Here is a 27,338-nt window from a genome sequence, read left to right on the forward strand (position 1 = left end):
GCCTAATCAGGAGAATAATGAAAAGAAGAAAAGAATCAGAGAGCACAGAGAAGAGCGACTTTAAGAAGAAGGTACATTTCATTCGCCAAAGGGCATAACTGACAAATTTGAAAAATCACCGTGAAATGATGAAAACATATGTTTCTTCTACCAAGAAGAACAAAAGAGATTAGAATTGTCAAGAAAAATTAAAAGTTCACAGGAAAGTCTAAATCCAAATGTGAAAGAAGCTAAAATATGGCACAATTTTGAAGAATTAAAGGAATTTAAGAAAACAGAATCCATTTTACCTTGATGCTTAAAATATTATCCTTGGAACAAACCAAGTTTCAGTGCTATGGGATCATTTTTTCCTCCTCTGTATGTTCAACCGTACCACTTGGTATCATAGTTGATTCTATTTATTATAACCACAACATTGTAAATGCTGCTTTGTGTTTTCAATTAGCCTTGAGCAACAAACACAGGAGAAATAGCTCTAGATACAGAACAGAATATAAATATTATAAACTGAGCAATACAGAATAATGGTATGGAATACAGAAGTTGGCAGAAGGCAGGGGAGAAAAAGTAGATGGAAATGAGGAACACTAATTTTCGCATCTTACATGGTGGGGACTCAGGAAGGTATGGTCTGACATGGATAATTTTGAAAATTGAATGTGTTATTGAAGGAGAGAAAAATAAAGACATACCTCTGATTGTATTATTTTAAATCATTTTTTTTCCGTTGTTACCATGTACCTGTAGTTTTTGAAAAGTCCCTGTAGAAACTAACCAATCAAACATCTCCCTTTTGCGTTTCTTATTTCCCAGAAATGATGGTTCAGACTTAGGATGGTACTCAAGAATAATTCCAACCTATATATGGCAACCAGCCTATCAGGAAGCAAGTATGTATGTATGCTGAGGGTCTCCTACTCACTGGGTTGCATGCTAATTATTGTGGGGTATTAAACAGACACATAAGATGTGATCCTGGCTCTCAAAGAAACTTCAATCTTGATGAATGAAAGTTACTGATACATACATAGCTGATAATATTTTAAACTGTCAACTAAGTGGGAGACACTCCAAACCCTCTTTCACATGGGCCCTAAACCCATGACACCACCATGTAAGGAATTTTCATTCTCATGGGAAGCTCCCGGGATTAGTACCACAAGACTATCATCTATCTTTAAGTATCTGTTCCTGTTCCTAAAAATGGGATATGAAACAGAGTAAGAATAAGTAACATCTACAATCAGTAGTAGTTTTTAAATCATACATGCTATCATTTTGTATTTCCATGGACAAGCTTGTATCCTTTCAGTGTACTTAATAAAGATAGCAAAACATGATTATGAAGAGATGACACTATGGGCTCATAATTTATATCCTCGTTGACACAATAAAAGGGATGGAAAAAATCTTTCATCTCTTCTCCCTGGAGGCATTCTTCAGAGACTATGCTGCCAGTCCCGTGTAGTCTCTGTCAGGCCCGCCTTGAGAACGCTATGCCAACTCCGGCGCTAGGGTCATGCAGGCAATTGAGGAATCCCACCTTTGGGCAGAGGGCTGGAAGCACCCTGGGAAATTCCTCACGTGACCAGTCTGTGAATCCTACAATTTCCATCTCCTTAGGATTTCCTTGATGCTTTCCTATGAGCCTCTACACTCCACAAGGGCAAGGACAATGGCTCTCTTCTTTCCTAAGACATAGATGCTCAACATCTGGTTGAGGAGTGAATAAATACTCACCCAGTCATTTCAATTTTGCCAAGAAATATGCTACATGTTTTACTGATGTTAAGTCATCTGACCCTCTCAGCAGCACACAAGATAAGAATGATTAGCTGCTCCCATTTTACAGATGGGGAAGGAGATGAAGAGGCTAAAGCTGCTACACTGAGGAAGAACATCCACAGCGTAAAAGAAGCAAAGTCAGGATTCAAAACCAGATCCTTCTGACTCCAAAGACCAGACTGTCCAAAGACATCTAGCTGTTTAGGAATGGACTTTGATCCATTAGATATAAGGAGCCAACGCAGATTCCTTTGGGGAAAAAATATGGCGAAATGCAGAAATAAATGGAAGAGGATGTGAAAAAAAGCATAGAAGTGAGAACACCCAGGAGTACAGGAGGTGGGCATCCAGGTGGTGGTATCTCATAAGCAGTTGGAAACATCTCTAGTTTGTACAGCTAGGTCTAGAATATAAAAGCACACACATATATGCATACACATACATGCACACACATATAGGCACACACATATACACACGTACATGTGCGCACACATACACATGCCCGCATGTACACGCACACATGAACACATACATACATACACAGAATTAAACCCACAGTCCAGAAAAAAACTGTCAAAAATTCAAAGGAAAGTGGGTGAAAAAGTCTTTGATAATTTGTTACAAGTAGGAAAGAGAGTTCGAAACAGATCTTTAAAATGCTCATAATTTGTGATAGGGCATTTATTCACTGAAAACTCTTTATATTCTCCTTCTTTTTTTAAACATGTTTTCCTTTCACTGTTTTAGGCTCTTTTCCATGTTAAACACAGTTGCTGGTATTTACTTGAGTGAATACCACCACTTCAATATTACATATTTTCCAAAATTATCTCTTACCTTTTCTTTTCCTTTCTCATGAGTCTACCAGAGCAGACGGGTTTTTTTTCCCATATTGTTGCAAACATAGGCTCTTAAACAGATTATAATGTTAAGCAAAGTAGTTCTATACAAACATATTTAGAGATTTTGGAAAGCATTTCTATATATAGTAGGCATGGCATATTTTAAAAAATGAAACAGAAATGATGAGTGAGAAACAATTCTAAAACAAGAGAAAATGGCAGCTCTACCTCAACTGAGAGTTCCCACACAGGTACATAGTAACATTGCTGTGATGGTTACAAGGCCATAATAGCTTCCCCAACAGCTGAGTCAGCTTGGTTACGACAGGCAGTGACACTCTCAAGAGCTTCGTCAGCCAGTCCTTGGTTACTAAAGCGCTTACTCACTTGTCCTGGTTAAAAGCTACTATTTTAAGTTCAAAGTAGAAAGCTCCTTTTGGGTGGTAACGACAGTTTAAAATAAACAGTGCGGGGGTTGGGGGCCGCCTCGTTCCTGCACGGCCATGTTCCCCCCAGCTACGTTTCACTACAATCAGTGCTTTCTTATTCCGTATCAAGACCCGTGACCCAGGGCATCAAAATGAGATACAGACGGCTCCTTCTCCCCCCACGGTTACATCATGGGTGTTCAGGATTCTGGAGCAGTGTGTGTAAACACTCCAACCACGTGTGCTTGACCACATGGGAAGGCATCTGGGTGACCTGGATCCTACGCAGGAGGGAACACGCTGGCGCCAAACTTCACATCACTGAGCGGCTGTGTGTTTTTGTGTGTCACTCCTATCTGATATGGCAGCTGTCTTCTAAAAGGACCATCTAAAAGCAGTTTATACAAAGGACCCCGATGATTTTGTGCAACTTCATGATGTTTGGAAAGATGCAGGACATCAGTATTTTTTCATTTTATATTCATAGACAGAGATTTTTGCTATGGTTTGTTTAATTAACCATTTCTACCAATGAGGACTTAACTCATATATCAAGAGTCCAAAACACATGTGAGCAAGCACGCCCACGTGCACACAAACACACACACACACACACTCAGTAGTAACTGAAAAGGGATAAACAACCTAAATTTCCACATTGCTTCTTGGTATATATCTCCCATATTCAATCTACCATCTTGATATTTTATAATGCAGACACAATTGCCACTCAGTCTCATCTCTAAGAAGGCAGCCCAGCCATCGAAGAAATCAATCTTTATTGCATGCTTACCACTTCAAGTGAAACTAAAGTGCAGTCAAATGAAAGTTATATTTAAATCCCTCTCTTAGCTGAAATGCATTAACTTGTAGCCTTTATCAAATTCTCAGCACTTTCAGCTTATAACCATATATGATTTACTGTCCAATAAAGGTAAAAGAAGAGGGTAAAATATTAATTTTCTAGTATGGGATAAGATGATTCTTGTGAAAACCCAAGAGTGTTCAGACATCACACTGCTCTTAATAGGAAACTATACTCATAAGAAATTTCACACAGAATTTCACTATTCGGGTCTAGGGTGATTAAGACAAACACATCATCTTCAGGCCAAAACAATGAAAAGCAAGCAAACGAAAAGAATCTTTTCAAGCCTATAATCTACTTTCACCACATCTTAATTCAATGTATTAGAAATGTACAATACCTTATAACTGATAAACCCTGAACAAGTTATATCTTTTCAAATCCAGAAGGAACTTTTACTCAGCAACAGAGAGGAAAAACGTCCATCCTTAGATTTCATTGTGTTGGTTAAATGAGTCACTCTTCTGACAATTTCTTCCAAATGCCAGTAGATTCAGATGTTAAACAGCTAAACTTAATTTCTAAGTCTCATAAGTAAATAATGGGTTTGGACAGATAATCTCAAAATTATTCAAGATCTAAACTTGTCTTACACCAAACATTACTTAAACCAAAATAGATTTGGTGCTTGGTTCATCTCTTGGAAAAAGTTCCTTTATTTTTAAAAGTTAAACAAATTCCTTTCATTTATAGTACCAGATTTCAAAGGTTCTGATCTTTCCTCTCTTTTAGAAAGGTAGTGTAATTACAAAAGTATATATATTCTATGAAGGAAGAGTTCAAACAGGCCAACTTTTTAATTAGCTGCAAGTTCATTTTTTGATGATCTAATTTCAATTCTCTGTTGGGCGAGAAGGTTTCTATTTTTGGGTAATAGGTGATGACATCCATCTAAAACGATCCTTAGGTGTGATACAAAAAGAACTCAAAATTTACTCATATTTTAAACATTCCAACTGGTCAGCTTACAAGTTACAATGAAAAGCACCAGGAAATAGATACCAGATACACAGGATTAGACACTTGAATTCTTGGCACTTTAATTTTTTAAAACTCAAGGTTTTCTTTTTATTGATAAATATAAATGAAAAACTTAATATCTAATCTTGGAAAGGAAGAACAATTCCCTAAGTATAGAAACCAATTTTCCCTTTGACCCCAGGTCTTGACGCGGAATTAGACATAGTGGAGGGGTGAGGGGGGAGTGTGGCTGGGGGACGGACGGAAGGGAGGTGGGAACAGGATGGAATGAGGAAGATGATCAAATAATCTTCTTCCGTGTTCTGCGGCCGGAGTGTCTAGTCCGGCAAGTCAGATTATGAATTCCCTTGCATCTGAAGATGCTTACAAACATGAAAATGCATTCTTTTAGAAGAGGCGCTGCGAGGCTGGGCGGCAGGCTGCGCTTCAGCCACAGTGGCCCTGTCAATCACAGCAGACCCGAGGCACGACCTGCCTGCACCGCCCAGAGTCACAGCAAAGTTTGGTGCAACTGGTGCCGTTTGCTGCAGGAGAGGAACAAGGATTACTCCTGAGGAAGGCACAGCCTTTGAGGCTTGGGTAGGAAAAGCGCACACTGGGCGGATCCTGACGGAGACACCTTGATCTGGGGCTCGGGCTCGGGAACAGCACTGCTCTCCGCCCACTCTCAGGGCTACACGTCTCAGCCGGCACGTGTTTGTAAACAGCGCGGCCATGCGCACCGCGCCACGTGTCCACTGCTGACCGACCACCGAGGCCACAAGGGCAACCAGCTCCGGACAGAAAACTACTTCTTTGGCCCTAAAAATGGAGCATGTGGGCGAGAAGGAATTATTTCTAAGGCTGATTTACTTTTCTCTTCTTTTCTTTTTCTTTCCTCCCCCCACCCCTACAACAAAGAGAAAAATTAGTGGAAGGTAGGACTGGAGGAAATGACCAAGCTCCACTGCGCTCCTCTCCTCCTCTAAGAGCTCCTGACCCGAGGACAGGATCAGAAGGAACGGCCGCGCTAATTAAATTGAGGGCAACGCCTGCAATCTCGTCCATGCATTCTGAATGCACTCAACCTCCTCCCACCCTGACACTTCTTGCTTTTCTTTCCTCATTTACTTCAGTGTGAACTGAAATATTACGAGAGGTGCGATTATGCAATCACTAGATACACCAAGTAGCAAAGGGTTTGCAAAGTAACAATTTACATGCACACAGAATTACAGCATGAAGCTTTTAGTAAAAAGTATCCCGTGGCTTTGTTTGGGTGAGGAGAAACAATTTAGTATTTTACCTGTCTTATTATACATCTCATCCTCACCTACATTCACTGTATCTTTTACAATGGGGTTGTGAACAGAAATCAAGCAAACTCCATTCCTTAAGGAGGCTGACTTCTTACCATTAGAGAAAAATGACAATGTCAATAACTAAGTTTTTTACCCCTAAATATGACACACCATAACTTTTAAGATTATTTAAAGTATGAAAAATTATAACAAAGCAAAAAAAAAAAAAAAAAACCAACCTGAAGGAGAACTGTCAGTAGTAAATTATGCTGGTGTTTTTAAAAATACTCTGACTAACAAAATCTCATGCATGGTTTTTTAGTCATTGAAAATGCCACATGCCATATCTTTTATACACTTGATAAAAATGTTTTTAAATTATATATTAAAAATTAGTTGAAGTCTATAAAATTTCCTACTTGAAATAAGAATCACATTTGAGTAAACAGGTTAAGTTTCAAAATATTGAAAATTTAGTGTCCAAAGTTAATAATAACCTTTTGAATTTTGATTTTCAGTAGACACATATAATTGAATCATAGCCACTAAAAAGGTAAGCCATTAGCAAAATGTCTACTAGCTTTGTTTTCTGCCAATATGTTTTTCTCCAAGCTATAATGTGGTAGACATTCCAAAATTAAATACAACTTTGTCTTAATTTCAATTATATATATATATATATATACACATATATACATATGTATATATATAACTTTGTAGGAGAAAAAGTAACCATTTAAAGTGGCTGGATTGGAATAAAGGTAGATTAAATCTAGAGTACAATGTTTAAAATATGTGCTTTCCTTCTAAAATGTACCTGCTTCTCTTTTTACCAAAACAAGTAATTTATATGATATTTTTAGATTGGAAGATTTGCTCTTCCCTCATGTTTGGAAAGTATCCATATATGATTTTTTTCTTTCACCAATTATGTTTGGTACATTAAAATGTGAATGTAAATGAATTAATGTTTTATAACTGAATTTACTTTTTAAGAAGTTCACTCTAATTTTATGATCGATCAGACACTTTATTTGCAGAAATGATTTCTTGTTCTGTTATGATATATGCAGTAAAACAAACAAAAAGCTAATAATCACCCAAAGTAATTAGAGGGTGTCTATAAGTAATCCTTTTAATGCAAAAATCATGAAAGGTTATAAAAGAGCTGAGAGACTTTATAGCTAATGGCAAATATGAAAATTCTATAACTTCAAAGTAAGAAACTTCAAACAAAAATGAGAAAAGTGCTGAAAGAACAAACAGATTAAAAAATAAATTAATAGGAAGAAGACAGTATGTTAGGGGTGGAATCTGGGTGTGGCACCAATTGTACTATTTTCAGATTCTAGTGCCTTATTTTGGAAGCAGCACAACTAATAATTAAGATATTTTTTAATGAGTGCCCTTGTTTCTGAGTGCAGACAGGGAAGAAAACAGGAGGAATAACTCAGAAACAGGTCGTGTCATATCCTCTGGGTTTCACTATCAGTCTTTAAGCCTTTTTTCTTCTATATTGCAAGATGAAAAATACCGCAATTTGAGGAGAAATACTATAATAAAAACCCATCTTGAGAGTTGTGTGAATAGTTTCCATTAAAGTATAATCCAGACATAGATTTAATTCTCTATCAAGAACATAAGCGAGTCAATAAGGCAGGTTTTCTGTAATGGCTAATGGGACATGACAATAGTAATTAAAACTATCATTCAATTAGACCATTAGCATCCACAGAACAAACTGTGACAAATTTCAAAATAGTAAAAGTAGCAAATGTAAAACATTGACACTCTGTTTGGCGTACCCTAACAGGAGATCTGCTGTGTCTGCCTGACCACACGCAATTCTGCCCCTGGAGAACAGACCACCAGCAAAAATTCACAACCCAGTGTTTGTCTTTTGAATATAGTATATCCTCAACAGTAATTATTTATAAAAAGCAAAGCTGAAAATACAAACAAATCAAAATATCCCATTCTCTATATTTCTAATTTGTTCGAAAAGATTTACAATTTTTGGAAATACATTTAAAAAGCAAAGATGGAGTACTACACTCAAACTTAGTGAGCAACTTTTCAAATATTATGGCGATACTACTATAAAAATCTATTATCAGCTGAAGTGATTCACAAAGTGTTAAGAGAAACAGGAAAGGGTAAAAACAAGCCAGCTACTCGATTCTCCTGTGAGGACAACCAGACCTTTATTCTATCTTATTGCTTTCTATGACAACCACATGTCCACGGCTGGATGGGGTGAAGGTTCTACCACGAGTGTCTAACTTGTGTCTCTTGCAAATACCATATAGCAAGTGCTGTAATCAGACTCCTACAAAGTAGAATTCTGGGTCATTTCTACAGTTATTGCTTGAGTCCAATAGCATGTGTACATTATTAAAGCTGAATGCTTCCAGATCACCGAATCTCCTCCACCTGGTGATCAGCCATGGTCCCGAGCTATGGGGTCTGGTTGGCAGCAACCAACATTCTCATCAGAATAAAAAGGAAGAGAACCATTGCTCAACAAGAATGTCTGATGTCTAGAACTATGTAAAGTTAGAAATTCAAATAAAATTCAAATAAAACCAACCCCAAATAATTCACCCTGTGTGTCCAAAATTACAAATCCTAAATTCATAGGGACTAATGCTAAAAATCTGCCCTCATTTTACCATTAATAAGTCTGTAAAAATTCTGCTGGTGTTTGTAAAGACTGCAGCCACTTGTAGTACAAGGAGAGCCACCAACATTGTGACCCTAACTTTCCCACTTTTCTGGGCATCATAAAGACTGCTGAAGACCAATTTCTTTCTCAACCTTATTTTACATCTATAATGTACTACAATATCAGCACACAGAGACACAATTCTTTGCTTTATCCCAATGAGATGCTTTGTCATTTCAATTTTAAAAACTGAGACATGATAACAACAATGGAGATATAAAATTAACAAAATCAAAGTTTGGAAGCTTACTCTATATATCCTCCAATGTCCTTCTGCTTCCACACAGACAAGAAATTTTAATGAAAAAAAAAATAAATAAAAAGGATAATTTAGCAATTTATGTCATTGAATTGGAATCTAGAGATTTGTCCTCATTTCTAGATTAAACTATATATTTGACAGCAGTTTAATCAAGAATGGAAATTTTTATAAACATTCCTTTTAACGCTTGGGTTATATCTTCTGAATTAATTGGAAAATGGCTGAGTAACTGAATATATTTGAGAAAGCGTCTTGCAATTATACATTGAGCCCTGTTCGCCAAGTCCCTTGACCTATCACCTGTCAAATGAATCATCTTGTAGAAGTCCTGAAGGCTCTTTTCACCACTAAACACCAAAGTGAACTTTTGTCTAATTAAGTGTCCTCATCTATGAGAGAAAGGCAACCACACAGAATGCACCGGCGTCATATTTCCAGAAAGATATGCTCAGCCCCATACAATTCAATTCAAACAACACCTACATTTCTTTGCATGAGACATGAGATACTTTCGGAAAGCCAAATATCTTGTCAATTGTATGTAATTTTAAAACTTTATTGAGATATAATTCACATACATTAAAATTCACCCTTTTAAACCCTTTTTTTTTAAAGCTGGCACTTGAGCTGACAACTGTTGCCAATCTTTTCTTCTCCTTCTTCTTCTCCCCAAAGCCCCCCAGTACATAGTTGTATATTCTAGTTGTGACTGCCTCTGGCTGTGCTATGTGGGACGCCGCCTCAGCATGGCTTGATGAGCAGTGCCATGTCTGCTTCCAGGATCCGAACCGGTGAAACCCTGGGCCACCGAAGCAGAGCGTGAGAACTTCACCACTCGGCCATGGGGCTGGCCCCAAAATTCACCCTTTTAAAGTGTACAATTCAGTGTTTTTTAAAAAAGAGTTGTGCAACCATTACTATCTAATTATAGAACATTTTCATCACCCCCCAAAGAAATCCCATATCTATTAGCAGTCAGTCCCCCAGCCCCTAGCAATGACTACTCTACTTTCTGTCTCTTTAGATTTGCCTATTCTGGACATTTTATATATGTGGAATCATACTATTTGGATATGTGACCTTTTGTTATTTACTTCTTTCAAGGTTCACCTCTGTTATAGCATGTATCAGAACTTAATTCCTTTTTTCTGCTAATATTCCACTTATGAATATACTACCATTTACGTATTTATGAGTTACTGGACATTTGGGTTGTTACAATTATTGACAATTATCAGTAATACTTCTATGAATATTCAGGTGCATGTTTCTGTGCAGACAATTGTATGCAGTTAGGTCTCCTTTTATGACTTGCCTTACACAGCCTACATTAACTTATTATTAATGGTATGAGGCAGTGGAGCATAGTGGCTACAAGATTAGGCTCTTGAGACAGACTGCCTAAATTCAGGCCCTTGCTCAGCCACGGACTGGCTGTGTGACCATGGACAAGTCACTTAGCCTCACTGAGCTTCAGCATCCTCACCAAAGACGGGATGATAGTAATACCTCCTTTTCTGGAGTAGTGATGAGAAAGAAGGGCATAACTTACAGGGTCATAAAACATTAAAACAACTTAAAATATTTTGAACACAAGGCCATTTGATGCAGAAAACTTTTAAGTAAAAAAAAATATTCTGAGAATATTGTGATAGGAATTGTGTTAAACTTTCCTGTTTTCAGGAAAAAAAGGCTTTAAAATACCTGATCATGTCATAATATGGTATAGAGCTAAATATACACACACCCAATGTGCAAGTCAAACTGGAGAAACCTGAATAAGATTAGCGGACTATCGCAATGTCAGTACCCTGGTTGTGATGTTATACTATAGTTTTGCAAAATGGTACCACTGGGGGAAATTTGGCAGAATGCTTGCCAAATTATTATTTTCATACAACTGCATATGAATTTACAATTATGTCAATAAAAATTTCAGCCAAAAAGTGTGTGATCCCAGTATAAATTTACTAAAAGCCATGAAACTGTATGCTTCCAATGGATGGCTTTTATGGGGTGATTGCCACAGCCTGTAGAAGTTACATTCAAGGAAGAAGTGCCGTCATTACTACAATCATCACCATCACCAAGATCTTTTACATTATTTTTCTCTTATGCATTGAGAATAGATTACACATTTTCTAATTAAATAACATTGTGTTTTGCTAGTTCTATGTCATTCATTAGATCTTTTTCTCCCCCTGCATTCATTGAGATGTAACTGACATATAACATTGTGTAAGTTTAAGGTGTACAAAGTAATGATTTGATATATGTATATATTGGGAAATTATTACCACAAGATTAGTTAACACATCCATCACCTCACATAGTTATGATTTTTTTTTAAGATCTGCCCTCTTGGCAACTTTGAAATATACAATACAGCATTGTGAGTACAGTTGCCATGCTGTCCGTTCCATCCAGAGCTGACTCGTTTCATAACTGGAAGTTTGTACACTTTGACCACCTTCACCCCCAACACCCCTACTCATTAGATCCTGACTGCGTACGACGCCACTAGGTTCTATCAGGGGATAAAAAGACATAGAAATCAGTGCCTCTTTTCCAGCAGACATAAATCTAACTTAAAAGAAACATTTATAGTGTTTTTAGTGAAGCAACCAGTTCATTTTATATTCTAAATTGTCCTTCAAAACCAGTTAATCCCTATTTATTCATCTCTTAATTTAATTCTCAGACTATGTGAAGCTTGATTTTAAGTCAGTTTGAGTAACCACCCTTTGTATGTATAAAATATTGATTTCCAAATTCTTAAAACTGCAGGTAGCTTGACATTATCAGTGAATTTATTTTTACACAAAATATTGAAAATCTACCTACTATCTATTTCTACTTCCTGAAGCCTGCCACATTTAACTGTGTATGACAAGTGGAGAAAGCATAAATCAAAGCTGATAGAATCTACTATTTTGGAATGGGCAAGCAAAATCTGTTTTATTGAGAGAAGATCGTATACCTATCTTAAGTGAGGGATTTTCTGCAATGTGCAATCTAGGATCAGAACAACCAGGAAATAAGCAGATCCATACAGTTCTTTTTGGCTTGCAGCCACAATGAGGCACATGCTCTCACGTCACCCTCTCTTCTTCTGGAACTCTTCTCTCCTACTAGATATCAAACCAACAGATGTACTATATAACCTCCTTAAATAATGTCACAGTGTTCACTGAGTTTGGGCAGTGAGTCAAATAGAAATTGGAGATCTAGACCAAGTAAATACTGTATATTTGGCAAAATCATGTGTGGTTGTGTTCTTTTGCACAGTTTCCAAGATAACCACCAGCTCAACTTGGCAATCCTACTCTCCCACAGTTAAGGCTCCAATTGTAAAGCTGGCTGGTGAGGGATTTTCCTGCTACTGGCTTTGGTGCCATTACAACTCTTAAGAATTTCTGTGCAATGGTGGCATAATCATTGAGAAAAATGTTATTTTGATGAACCAACACTGGCAGTTGGTCCAAAGTTTTAACCCATCCCCATAACAGGAAACAATTATAGCTAGACTGTCTACATGGATGTTTACAAAACAAAGAAGACCCCCTCTAGCAATTAGAGATGGCCTGGTAAGACTATTAAATTCTATTAAACAACAACAACTGAACTTGTAACAGAAGCAATCAGACCATAAAAAAGCAGATCTAATATTTTCTAAGTATAAGACATTGTAAAATGTCAAACATCCATGGGTTTTGAAGACATTTTATTTCAAGATAATGTCATAAGAAGTAATAAGAATTTACTAACTTGGATTTGGGGCAGGATGGAAAATAGAGTTTTTGTTAGGTGTGTCTGTGAATCATAAGAAGGGTTTCTTAATGAGGTCAGCAAACAAGGAAATACATTTCAATAGTGACATTTGGCTTACAACATTGCGTATGGGTGGAGCCTTGGGGGCATTGATAGAGAGACTCTAATTTCAGCAAGTGAAACCAAAACATTAACTCCAGTTTTTGTTACCTAATACCAGTCCAGTGCCCAAACAGGACTTTGGAAGTCTGTCATAACAACTCCTCAGCAGGTGCATTTCACTTGTTCTGGAAGGCATGTCGACTTGCCAACGTCTAGGTCCACATGTCACTGCATCAAAATCATATCAACCACCCTGGCTCCTGGCATGGACCAGCACAATGCCAGACGTAATTAAAGCCTTAAGAAGAGTGTGGTAAATGTGTGAATTTAAACAAAACAAGGACTTCTCTCATTCTAAGTGAATTTCTTACTAGCCATTAGTTCAATAAGAAAATAAGCAAGCAATACTGGAGTCTAAGAAAAACTATCTATCTTGTTATGGTCCACTATCACTCCCATAAAATTCAATTACCCAAGAGAGTTCTATCTTGGAAATTTTTGGAGCACGCAGGAGGTACCGACTATCACCAATATGGTAAATGAAGAACTGAGGTTATGTCTTTTTTAACTACTCATTGTCTACTGATTCAAGTAATTCCTCTGTTCTAATAAAGGAGAAAGTGGTATTTTTACTCATATTGGTGGATAATATGCATATCTCCTTATAATTATTGAAGCCCCTCATATGAGATTAATTAGCAGCTATTTTTGGCACACAAATAGGATGCATAAAATAACAAAAGAATCATAAAATAATAAAAGAATCTTTCCTATGATGATAGGAAAGAACAAGACTTCATGGTCACATTCAAAATCATTAACCAATGTAGGTATTCTTATTTATCAATGTGAGTGGAAAATAACATATCTACTGTTAGTTGAACAGCTTGAAGACAGTATATAATACAACATTTGAAAAGTCTCCCCAAAGTAGTTAGATACTAGTCTGTTAGCAAAAGGAACTGCTTATTTTTAATTCTGAGTTGCTGGAATAATTAAGCATAGTTTTCATAACAAATAGCAAGCATTTACGCTATACTCAAGTATTTTCTTTATTATTTTAGGACAAATAAAAAGTAACCAAATGAGCTGTTTCTATTTCACAGAGATGAGTAATACTTCTCCCTCGTAATCATGTGAAATAACCTCTAGCATCAATGAGTAAAGTAAACTTAACTGCTTTTCCAGAGATCAAAATAGAAAGAGTTACAAAGTGAACTACTGAGGACAGACAGTTTTGGAAATCTGATTCATGGAGTAGTGCCCATTATGATGATATTCCTTCTGACCATCTTTTAATCACATACATGCCTTCTAAACTTAGCTTTGACTTTCTAATCCTTCATTAACACTTCTCTGCTTAATAACATAAAAAAATCAATATTTGTGGTGTTGAAATTTATATTCTACTTCAAACCTATTATGAAGCACACATGCAAACATGTAAAAGAATGTAACTCCCCTCTAGTGTTTCAACTTTCCATTAAAATGCAAATATAATGATTTCATTAGCCAAGCAACAATACCCACAGTCTTAACCAAACCAAAGCAAGCCGAGTCAATATCTTTCCTCTGTAGATCCCAACTTCCCCTAAGGTACACTTAGTTGGATCATTTGTTGATGAATATTTTTGGATTTGGATTTGCCATTTACCCCTGTTTGGAGAGGGAAAAGCACAATGTGCGATTTGAAATTTTAAATTTATGGATGTATCTTTCTCCCTGGACAGGCAAATATAAAAATATTTAACTAAATTTTAAGCAAGCAACCGGAAAATAACCCTTTTTTTCAATTCCTAAACACTAGATGAAGAGGCCGGGAAATCGCTCAGTGTAATTAAAAGTGTGTCATGAGCGCGACAGCCAGCCAAGAACACATACTCCATTCTCGACCTGCCCCGGAGTCTACCCAGGCCACACTTGATTTCACCGTAGCGACGTAGGGAACTCGCCATACAAACTCTGTTAGCCAAATACAGTAGACAAGTAGCCCAAGGGAAAAGCTTCGGCAAGATTCGAGAGAGTGTGTGTGTGTGAAGAGAAAGGCAGAGAGATAAAAGACCAAAGAAAAGAGAGCAGCCGAGAGAGAGAGATTTGGATGGGACTGTTAGAAACCCGCTCTCTCCGTCTCGGTCCTGGGCTGGGATTGGGTTTCACTTCTTGGGCGCCCCTGACCTTGCAGTCTGCGCTCGCAGGCCCCTCCGCCGCCCGCCCCCTCCCCGGCCTGTGCCTGCCTTTGTGTCTGCCTGTCACTTACCGGGGACAAACGAAGCTGGTCGCGAGCACAAAGCCCGGACACAGATTTGCCCACAAATTCTCTTACACATACTCCCCGGGCTGGAGGGCATAGCCCATCGTAGGGCTGATGTACCTTGAGAAAAGTGGGTTCTGGTCCTGTCTCGGCGACCGGAGTAACTACTCTTTCCTCTCGCGCTGCGCACCCCTAACAAAACGTGCGGACTTCAGGGAAAACATAGCCCCACCGGTGGACCCCAGTCCCACTCCCCGTGACACCCGCTTTGGACACCCCCAAAGGGGACAGGGGGCTGGGAAGCGGCGGACGCCAACGCAGACCCAAACCCAGACCCCACAGCAGCTAAAAGGGGGGAAGATCCTGGGCCGCACTCTTTCCGGGGGGTCGGGGGAGACGAGAGGCTCTCGCCCGCACCAAGGAAGGGGGTGGGGGGAATAAAGGGAAAAGCAGTGCCCCCCAAAGCGGCATTACTGGAGAAAGGAAAGGCAAGAAAATTCACTTTCCTGAGGGTGAAAGGCCGCGAAACCGGCCGGTCGGAGTCACAAAGGTAAGTTTTCCGGGCAAGGAGGGGACGAGCATTAGCGGAGACACAGAACTCCAGGTTTAAAGGGGAATTAAACTATTTGTCAGCCATGTTGAAGAGGCTCCAGTAATTCGCGAGCTTCCCTCTCCCGGGCATCCGTGGGTGACACGCGGGGCGCCTGGGCCGGGGCCGCGGGGGGGACAGGGAAGGGGGCCCGCGGCGCGGGAGGAGCGCTCTGACCTCGTCTGTCCCGCAGCCTCGCAGCGATCCGGCGCTCGCGGTCGGTCCTTCTAACAAATCCTAAAGGGCAGCCATCTTGCTTCCTTCTGCTCCTCTACGACAGCAGCCTAGCCTCCGCATCAATATTCATAAGGCACTTTGACGTCTGTCCTCATCGCTGGCGGGGCCGGCGTCCCAGGGCGGCGCGCGAGGGGGCGGACGTGACTCGCATGCGGGCGGGCCGGGCGCGCGGCGCGGCGCGGGGGTCGGCCTCCTCCGGCTCCCGCTGCTCCTCCCGCTCCTCCTCTGCCTCCTCCCGCTTCTCCTCCTCCTCTGCTCCCGCTCCCCCTCCTCCTCCCGCTTCTCCTCTGCCTGCTCCCGCTCCTCCTCTGCTCCCGCTCCTCCTCCTGCTTCTCCTCCCACTCCTCCTCTTCCTCCTCCTCCTGTTCCTCCTCCTCCTGCTCCTCCTGCTCCTCCTCCTCCCGCTCCTGCTCCTCCTCCCGCTCCTCCTCCCGCTCCTCCTCCTCCCTCTCCTCCTGCTCCTCCTAAGCCTCCTCCTCTTGCTCCTCTTTGGCCTCCTCTCCACCTGGCCTCCTCCTCCTCTACCTAACCTCCTCCTCTCCAGCCTCCCCTACCCCCCGCCTCCTCCTCCGCCCAACCTACCCTGCCCTCCTGGGCCCCTCACCCCTGGCTCCCAGGGTATCAGCCGCCCCCACCCCCCACCCCGCCCGGGGTTCCTGCACAGAGGCCAGCGGCACCTGGGGGCTCCAAATTGAGGCCCAGCTGCCCTCTCCTGTGGAGTGGAGCAGGAGCTGTGTGCTGGTACGAACGTGGGGAAGGGCCAGCCCTTGGGCACCCTGGGGACCCCCGGACGGGTCTCTAGCTCCGTGATGGAGGTGGGGCAGGCTTGAATGGGGAGGTGGTCTGGGTGCCTGGCACAAGGATGCGAGACCCCAGATTTTTTTAACCTTTATAACCTAGTTAACCTTTTAAACATTTCGTTGGTACCGCACTCCACCGCTTCCTTAGAGATATCTGCGCACCACCCCACCTGCGCTCACCCTCCCCGCCCCTGCCCCCTACCCCACTAGCCCTTACTGCCCCTCCCCCGCACCCCACCCCCGCGCACCCCTGCACCAGCCCCTACTTCCACCCCCTGCAGGAACCCCTGCACTCCCATCCCCGCCCGCAGAGGCCCACATCCCCACCTCCTGGTAGGTCCACCGTCCCCGCCTAACCCTTGGTGTCCCCTCCACACGTCGCTCTAATCTCGGTCAGCAGAAGCAGTCCCCACTTTCGCTGAGGGCATGCCCTTAGTGCTTAGAGACCTGTAGTTTAAAGACTCCGCAAATTAGGAAGCTGACGGATCCTGCCTCTCCCCGCCCCGCCCCCCTCCTGTTTACTTTGGCCACGTGGGCGGGCAGGAGAGGATTCTCACGATCCTCCACGACAGGACGCTGCTTCTCCTGGGTTTGCTTGTAGGAAATGAACCTGCGCTTTCAAATGCTTGGGTTTTCTTCCGTAATAACCTCTATTTTGAAAAAAAAATCCATTCTTATAATTAAGTAATGAAGAAATCGACCCACAAACAACTAAATTCGGAGTGACGGACACTCGATTTTCCCGGACGCTCGGGGTCTGTCACTGCGCCCTTTCATTGACAGTTTTTCCACCGCCCAGGAGTTTTACTGCTCTTTTTAATGCCCCTTTTTCTAATCACACATTTTTTATTTGAAGATGAGAAGAACAAAGCCCGTATGAATCACTATATCAAATAGTAGTTTTGGGATTCACCTTTTCTGTGTCAGAAGTTCTCCCTTGCTGACGCTCACGCTTTCAATAGATACCTTGAGCACAGCTCTTACGCAGCACTCAGGGCGACCACAATACACTGAAGCCATCGCGAGTTATTTCGTGTAGCCCACTTTTTTTGTGTCTGTATTTTCTTTAGAAGTGAAGTCTTCCCTAGTTTTATGAAATCGGAATATTTCCTCTTTGAAAAAGGTTAAAAAAGGGAACTCCTTCTATGTGTCACGTTGTTACTAAGAACGCTTACAGTATCTTTTAATGAAACATTGTTTATTCCATGCTGAAACAAAGTTGACTCAGATGTCCGACTGTGCGTAGGCTAAGCAAAATCGTTCGTTTTTCCCTAAGAATTTCATGTGAGAATGAATTTCTGTCTTTTCTAATGTGCAGTGTACATTTATTCTGTACACTAATGTGTCATCGAAGTCTTGGCAATTGCGAACGGGCTTGAATCTGTTTGGGAGGTTCTTTGTAATTTGTTTTTCAAGTCTGAAAGGAATCTGAGGCTGTGACATACATCTATGTCGCGCCCGGTGCCGCGGAACTGCGGAAAGCAGCGGCTTTGGAGCCCAACAGGCCCGAGAGCATCTTGACTCCATCCCGTGTGACCTGGTGCACCCTCCCAACTCTGTGCACCAGTTGCCTTATCTGTTAAACACCCCCTAAAACAACAAGGTTGCTGTGAGGATTAAAGACGACACAGGTAAATGCCCAGGTGGTCATTACTATTACCAACCATAAGCCATCTGCTTCCAGGAGTTTTTCTTGATTGACTAGAAATATAGAAGTAATTATATGTCTTCTTACATTGAGTAACATGTGGCAAATATTGTGTTCACATGCGTTTGATATAAACATCTGCATGTCCCTTAGTTATTTATGCGATAGTTGGGAAAAGGATCTTTAAGGTCACCTCCTCCTCATTTCATCTTTTACACCCCTCTCTCTGTTGTAGCAGGTGGTTCTTGTCTGTCTGGAGTCATACTTGGCTCACAGTTGGTTTTGCAACAGGGCCTGAACCTTTTCTTGCCAACTTCTTTCTCTGCACCCCCACCCCAGCCTTAACCACCAAGACATTTGTTAATTTAAAAGAAAATACATTACTCCTCTTGGCTATTGTGACTTTTCAACAGCAAAAGGAAATAAAATTCTGAGGGTCTCCAAGTGTAAAATATTTTAGTGTAAATTTTTTAGTAAGATATTTAGAGATATTTTAGTGAGTATTCTTGATTTAAAAGACATCTTTCTTGGTTGCTATTTCTGGGAAAGAAAAGAAACAGTGCACATCATGAGTTGTTTACTGGACATTAGTGCACGTTTGTGTGAGTGCAGAGCCAGCTTTTATTAATTGTGTGCATTCTTGAGATTCCTCCTCCTATAGGTGTGGATAATCTATTTTTTAAAAATAATTTGCTGTTTTAACAGTCAATTGTTATCAAATTCCTTGATGTTTTCTCTCAAACTAGAAATAGCTGCACAGCTTCCACACAGAGAAATTCTTGCTTCCTTAACAGAGAAAAGAGATGAAGAGAATGAGTTCCACAACACGCTGTTCTGGGTTAGAAAACTGGCTTGATCAGCCCGGGCACCTGCTGTCTAACTCAGTTGCTGGGTCTCTAAGCCTCTTAGGGTGGAGGCAGCTTCCTGTCTGCTCTGCCCATTGAAGAGCTGGCAACAGCAGCTTGCTTTACAATGCAAATTTCTTGTATTGTACTAACAAAAAAAATAATAGGTGATTCTTAACTTCCTCCCCACCTGCAGCATAGGAAATTTTCTTTAAGGACTTGATTTTCTCTTTAACAGAGAGAAACAGTTGTGACGCATTTTGCTTTGAAAGAATTATAGTGGTTTAACAAAAACATTAAATCATAGCCTGTTGTTTCCCATCTCTGCAAACATATTTCTGAAGTATGACATGATGAAGATTCTCTGCATACTCAGAAGACAGTTGACCTTCAAACAGCACAGCCGTCATGGCTGTGAGGGGGCTGGACTGTTTCCTTTTGTCTGGTGACATTACTGCACACCACACGAAGGCACATATTTAACATAGGTAGAATGCTAACTTTAAAAATCTCCAATAGATGAACCGTTCAGCTCTAACACTTTAACTTATTGATATAAATTATTATGACTAATAAAAAAATTATTATCTAAAGCCAGGGGTCACAATAGCATCTGGGTCTTGATAGATTCTCTTTTATTAGTATGATTTCTATGTACTTTTTTTCTGACCTTATTTCATATGGTTAATTTCTCTTTCTATAATTTGGAAATTTTAAAGACATAGATACAAATGATACAATCCTAATTTACTCAAATCATGAGCTATCCAATGTGTGTACTAATTTCATGGGGGCAAAATGAAATGTCAGATGAAACTCAAGAGTCTAATCCTGTTAAAATATTGCCAAAAGCATTATAAAAAAAAAAAAAAAACATTAGGATCATTAGTGGGACAAACGTCATGGAAATGCCTCCAGAAGTATTGCAAATATGTTGCTAGTATCCATCTCTTTTCTTCTCATAAATCCAGTAAGACTCTTCTTATTCTCATCCAAATTTGGTAACTCACTTAATATCCCACTTTCTTTTGAGAGAATATTTTTTCAACTTTAATGATGAACTTCAATCATGAATAAATTTTAACTAGAAGTAATTACCTCAGCACCACTTTACATTCATATAGGATTTTATAGTTTTTAATGCATTTTTGTACACTATTATGTTTTATATGGTGAAGTGTACATATTCTGTTTAATATTCAAAGTCATATGCCATACCCAAAATGGCATTAATTTAATTCCTGTCTTATCAATATGAAAAGTGAGGCGAGATGGTTCTCCCAAGCCCATGCAGCCTGTGAGTAGAGGGGCCCCTCTCAGACCTGAGTCTTGTGAACCCAAGATCAGGCCTTGTCATTACACCAAAACGACCCTCATAGCTTTTCCTGCTCATCCTCCTCTAAATGTATTAATACTGATTGATATAGGAATTTTCCCTTCAAAACTTACAATGATTTTCCATTATTCTCTGTTAATTTGAAAAAAATATCAGCAACTACATTTACTTATTCTTAATACTCCAAAGGTAATACTATGTGTTAAATGCTGGCTGTGGACCAAGTGTTGGGATAGTTATTTTGCATGTATTATCTTTTAATTTAATGCCCATTACAACCAAACAAGGTAGGTCATATCTGACTGAGGATTAAGGGTTGAGTAACTTGGTTGGGATGAAAGAGCTGGAACCAAGGTCTAAATCTATGTTTATCTGATTCTAAAGCTCATGGCTGTGCAAGCAATACTGTGCCGTCTCCCCAGTTAATGCATGTAGAGATCTATCTTTATGCCGGGTTAAGTTTTTCATACAGTTAGTAGGGTTTTTATTTGTTGTTTGTTTGTTTTAGCAATAACATCAGTGTTCCCCATCTCTTCCTCATATATATATGTATACATACATATATATATATAAAACTCTTCTGTCTAAATTTCTACTTGATTTTTCTTATCATTTGCTTTCTACTCTGTTTCTTTAGTTTCAAACTTTATGCTCAGACTTTGGCATACTTGAACTCTTTGGGACAATGATACATTTGTGTAGTAAACAAATTGATACCACATCCCTGCCCACCTCCACCGCTTTAACATATGTCTTACCCCACTAACAAATTGTTTAGAAGGATAAATTCTGGTCTCTGTTTTCGGTATTTGTGTGGTGAGAGGGAATTGCAGCCTTGACCCACTTCTGACTTCCTTGAATGACTTAGAGTTTATTCCCTCCAAACAAGGAAGCTGGCAGGCAGAAAGAGCGCCACCTACTGAAACCGTAAATAGGACGTGGGTCTTTGAGGATAAAAAGGGATCAGAATGGACAGCACCAAATCTTTCCATTGGGAAAACGAATGCGAATCCCCTATGGAACTTTTGAAAAATAACTAGGTTATTTTTCCACTGGGTTCCACTGCTCTACCCCCACCAGCCTCTTGGAGATTCTGATTAGTGAAGTATGGGCTGGGGCTGGAGTAGCAATATTGTTCAAAACATTCATGGACAATCAGATGTACAACTCTGCTTAAAAATTATTGGTATAGCTTATGTGTAAAAATACAATAAAAATTAATGTTTACATCTAGTATTGATAGTTAATAGGCACACAATGTTTTCATTCATGGGGCGCCCTGTGAGCAAGAGTGAATGGCGTGCATCTCCCTAGAGTCTGGTGGAGCCGTCACACCTTTGCAAAGATCCAGCAAAGCGGCCTGTGACTTGCTTTCTGTATTTCAGGTTGGTTACATCCTTCTGAGTTCTCTTGTGAGAGGTAAACAATAAATCTCCACTGAGGAAGAGATAAATAATTACAGCCAAGAACAACCCAGATTATCAGTAGAGAAAAGGAAGGAGCTGGAGAAAATGTGAGCAGTAGTGCTGATACCATGCAGTGGGGAGAAAGACGTGATGGAAGTTGCCTGAGTTCAATTTGTGAAGAATATTTTGGGATTTTTGTTCTCATGGGAAAATTCTATTGGTTGAGTTTTGTCACATTTTTCCAAAAATATTTAAACCATTCTTTAATCCAGGCAATTAGACAAACTGATTCTGATTTGTTTCTTTTCCCAAAATAATGGCCATGCAATAGTTTATGAGTGTATTTTATAGCATCCTGCGAATGATTAGTGCAACTCTTCCTGGAAGAAAGAGCTGTAGAGATTAACCTAATTTTAGCCCCCTGTGAGTTAAATTATTCCCTTTCTGATAGATATTCCATATGGAAAAGAAAGAAAAAATAAAAAAGAAGTAGGGTAGCCATTATCTAACATCCAATTTCTTCAAATATTCTAAAGTGTGTTTTCATGCTTTCTAGAGATGCGCGAGGAAACCTAATGAGATCTGACTCAGAGCCGACTCAGCGCCTGTGGGAGCGTCAGGGGCACAGTCGTTTCCTGCAGGCTTTGCACTACCAACCCGTGTGTAATTGTTTTCCCATTTTATATCTTAGAGTACACGATTCTCACTATTTGGCAGAAAACCTCCTCGACCTGTCAGTAATTAGGCATGCCTCTAAGTCGGACATGGGTTGATTGCCAAGCAATTGTTCTGCATTTCACAATGACTTTTATCCCCAAGAGAATAAATTACATCCAAGCAGTGACCACAAAATAGGGGTTCCTGAAAAAAAGGTTGGAGTAGAAGGTGAAAAGAAACCAACCCACACACACGCACAACTCAGAATATCAAAAACAAATCCTAAAGGAGCATTTCTTTGGGAGTCCTAATTTTTATTTCTCTGAAGTCTTATGATCACTGCTCCTAGTTAGACTGGTAGGACAGGTAAGGAAGTGAGACTGTTGGAAGAGGGTGTGTTTAGCAGGTGTGTGTGTGAGGTGGGTATAATCCTGGTGGTGATAGGGGTATATTTTGATGAAGGAAACTTTCCTGAATCTCCTTAAATGGTAAAATGTCAATAGCCACTGTCTACTCGTGGACAAAAACTAGAAAAGTCTCTCTCTCTCTAACTTTAAAACCCAAGAAAGAATAAAGTCATAAATTTGAGGGGTGAGGCCTGCTGGTAAAGCTAGAGTAGTATGAACTCACAAAATAGATGTCCAGAAAAATTTAGAAAGAGAAACTAGTAAAAGCATACTTACTGGAAGTGTTAACCTCAGTCTCATATAAGTAAATGAGCTGGTCCAGGATTGTAGTCTAGACTCTGCTACTGAAAACCTACCAAAAATTTTAATATTCCAGATGTCATTTAGTATTTACAATAATCTTGAAAATAGGTAAGACTTATGAATACCATTTTATTTTTTTAACACTGAGGAACATGTGTTTAACATATGACGGGACATGTCAGAGAGATTAAGTAACTTGTCCAGGGTCACACAGCAGGTGATAAATTCTCAGACCTAAGTCTTCTTTAATATTATTTCCACACACCAAAAGGAAACAAATAAACTGACTTCAATTCCTTCTTGGGGGCAGAAAACACGCTCTGATCAACTTGTGACATTGTATCTTGGGCTGATCCATTTTCCTTCCTTGCCTGTGCTCGCACAGACAGTGGAGAATGCTACAGTAACACAAGCATTTAGGAAAAGTGTGCTTAGCGTATTTTTTTTTTTTTTTAAATATGGGCCATCCACTGTGGTAGGAATTCTGTTTATTCCAAATGTGAGGTTAAAGTGAGCCTATTCCCTAAAAACATTTCTAAGGGAACAAAACAACAAGTTACTCAAAGGTATGAAAGGTAAAATATTGGCACCCTTCCTCGCCCTCTCTCTTCTCAAGCCACAGAGAAAGATGTCTGGGTATGAGTGAGCGTGCGTTTGTGCATTTAATGAAGCAAAATTGTTGGATAAGAAGACATACACTTACATTTCCATGAAAAGCAGATAATTTTTAAAACTATCTGATATTAATTGGTGCAATGCCCCTTTTACTGAGTAGGGCTGGAGAGGGTGGGGTTTGGTGGATTTAGATTAAGTCAGAGTTTCAAACTCACAGATTTTCGAATGAAACCAAAACTCAGAATGAAACTCCTTACAGACAATCTGAAATGAGTGAAATGTTTTGCTCTAAACTTTTTCATGAAAAGAGAAGTTTCATACAATTCTAGTAAATGACAATGCTATCCAGCAAGGCTGCCTACCAAGTAATAACGCTTTATCACGTGTCCTATATTTTTAGGAAAAGAGCTAATGTAGAATACATTTATTATTGAATTGTTAATTCTTGGTGACAATAATTATTTTACTTGGTAGCATAAATTTTTACTTTTTTTTTTTTATGCTGAGAAAGAGTCACCCTGAGCTAACACCTGTTGTCAATCCTCCTTTTTATTTGGCTTGAGGAAGATTGTCCCTGAGCTAACATCTGTGCCAGTCTTCCTCTGTTTTGTATGTGGGTTGCTGCCTCATCATGGGTAATGCATGGTGTAGGTCCATGCCTGGATCCGAACCTGTGAACCTGGGCCACCAAAGTGCAGCATGCCAAACTTAACCACTCATTTTTACTTTTAAATTTTTAGATTTCATGCATGGCAGTCTTTCTGGAGGGTGTTGATTTTGGGAGTAATGCATAAAATTCAAAAGAATAGCTTTGAGTGGCAAAAGAAATAATTAGAGGTCTCACTTTTTGGTTGGGACCTTTTGAATTGCTTTGCTTATCAAAGGGTTGTGCTATGAATTCAGAGGTTGGGGAGAAACTTACCAAAGGATTTGAGATGATTGAAAACTAACCTAGTCAGTTCACCTTCTCAGAAATGTTTTCAAAAAAACTTTAGAAATGAAGGACTGTTAGTCTCATTTTCCATCGCAAAACGGTTTGTCTGAAGTTTCTAATCTATCATAGTTTATGGTGGTGCTCGAGAGACCGATGTGTCATTTGTGTTTCCATTTTCACATTCTTGAGAGGCAGTTTAATCAGTGCGTGACCATAACCAAACCAAGTCGGACTGTGTCGTTGTGGGGGTCTGCTCGGGAAATCCTCAAAACTCAGAAGGGTCAGAAGTGGAAAGAAATACCACCATGGAACATCCCTGCAGAGGCATGATAACCATGATGGATCTGGTCACTCGTGTCTCACGTTAGTGGTGGCATCTCACAGCTCTGCTTTTCCAGCCCTGTTCTGAGCTTAAAACGAAACGTCCGTGGTCATGGCTCACTGCAGTATTCTCACTTCAATATTCTCCTCATTTCTTCTCTCATTCGGTGATGTAGCAGTGGACAAGAGGTGGCCCCTGACCTCACAGAGCCTACGGTCAAGTGGGAAAACAGGCATGTGGGTGGGCGATGATGGAACGCTGCAAGTCGTGTGGAGACAGTGTGCCTGTGCAGCAGGAAGGGCGCAGGCTCAGAGGAAACTCCCGTGAGAGTCACATTTAAGCTGAGATCTTCAGGATGAAAGAGAATCCTTCAACCCAAGTAGGAAGTCAGAGAGGGGTGCTTGGTGCAGATAAACGAGGATATGAAGGACGGGGCTTGAGGGAGCGTGACGTGTTTGAAGGAACAAAGCACATTCCAGATGATGTGCATGGAAGTGAAGAGGGAGAGTGGGCCTCTCAGGCTGCAGTGGGGTGTGGGGACCACATCCCGAGGGGGAGTGTAAGTCGTGGTGGGGGTTTGGAGTATGGCCTCAGTGCAATGGGAACTGAAGAATGGTCTTGGAAGAGAAGGTAATGATCAGATGCGGACAGCGGAGAGATCTCTGTAGGGCAGCGGGGAGCACGCATTGAGAGAGCTCAGCAGCGGAGGCTGGGACCCCAGTGGTCCGGATGAGAGATTAGGTACCGGGGAGCAGGGAAATGGAGAGACTCCCAGATGTCCTCAAGCAAGAAGGAGCGGGGAGCAGCAACTGCTCTGAAGCAAGGGTGGGGCAGAGGCAAGGCTCCAGGGTGTCCCCGGGTTTCTGACCTGGCCAACAAGGGGACTGGCCGCGACCTTCACTGGGGACACAAATAACAGGAAGAGAAGAGGACCTGGAACAGGAGTGGTGGGAGTTGTGGGAGAAAAGATGTCAGGGATGAAAAAGTTAAGTTTGAGGCCTCTGAGGGACATCCGTGAGGAGATGTGCAACAGGCAGTTGAGTATCTGAGCCTGAAACCTGGAAAAAGACTCAGACTGGAGTTACAAATGGTGAATCATCTGCATAAAGATGGCGGTTGAGGACGATGGCCTTACGCTCCGAGCGAGAAGAAAAGTGGAGCTCCAGGACAGAAACAGGAGCCCCACCTCAAGGTTTGAGAGGACGGAGAGCAGCCCCAGAAGGAGGAACGCAGGGGTGTGTGGTGTCGTGGGAGCCCCGGTGAGGACGAGCTTCACGAAGGAGGGCTGACCTGTTAGCAGTGCCGCATGCTACCTGGCTGTCCCCTGAGACGGGTCATGAGGGGGCCCCTCGGCTGCAACGCAGGCGCATTCGCTCCAGCCTTTGGCACAGTGAACTCCAGCCAAGGCGCAGTGGTGACAGAGGCCAGACTGCCTGAGGCTGAAGGATCACCAGGAAGTGAGGCTGTGGAGATGGGAGTGCAGAGGGCGACGTGAGGAAGGTTTGCCAAAGAGAGGAGGAAGGAGATAGCCAAGTAGCACAGCGGGATGCGGGACTGAGGCAGACGTGAGCATGTTTTCCAACAGGAGAGAGCCAACTGAGGTGGTGGGTAAAGATACAGGAAAGAAAAGAAAACCTATAGAAGAAGGGCCCTGAATGGTGGGTGCTTTAAGGATGATTCTGCTGACCAGCTGAGGCAGAGGGTGGGCCTTGCGGAGGAGCGGGCCAACTTGTTCGAGTCGAGTTTTCTTCACAGTCCCTGTGGCTCACGTGGGGGAAGCCCACGGTCACTGACACAGGCTGGGAGTTCATCTCATTGTGCCCTCCCTCCATCTCTCTCCTCGAATGGGCCCTGTAGACTTTTCTCACAAGGGTTACCATTGCCTTAGAGAGAGAGGAATGGGTCTGTGAAACATATTATGAATTAAATGCTGATGTTTTG

The 27,338-nt window shown here is 41.0% G+C and overlaps 1 protein-coding gene across 5 annotated transcripts in view; it reads right to left on the bottom strand.

Annotated features, from left to right (window-relative positions):
• TET2 (tet methylcytosine dioxygenase 2) overlaps positions 1 to 16,452 on the bottom strand; it is a 116,896-nt gene extending 100,444 nt beyond the window's left edge. For all 5 annotated transcript variants that reach the window (XR_011537304.1, XR_011537303.1, XM_070609394.1 and 2 more), the window contains exon 1: positions 16,065 to 16,452. The gene's annotated coding sequence lies outside the window, so the exon portion shown is untranslated. The remainder of the gene's footprint in view (positions 1 to 16,064) is intronic.
• Between the last annotated feature and the right edge of the window lie 10,886 nt (positions 16,453 to 27,338).

This window comes from Equus przewalskii, chromosome 2 (assembly GCF_037783145.1).
Source record: "Equus przewalskii isolate Varuska chromosome 2, EquPr2, whole genome shotgun sequence".
In the NCBI taxonomy this organism is placed as follows: domain Eukaryota; kingdom Metazoa; phylum Chordata; class Mammalia; order Perissodactyla; family Equidae; genus Equus; species Equus przewalskii.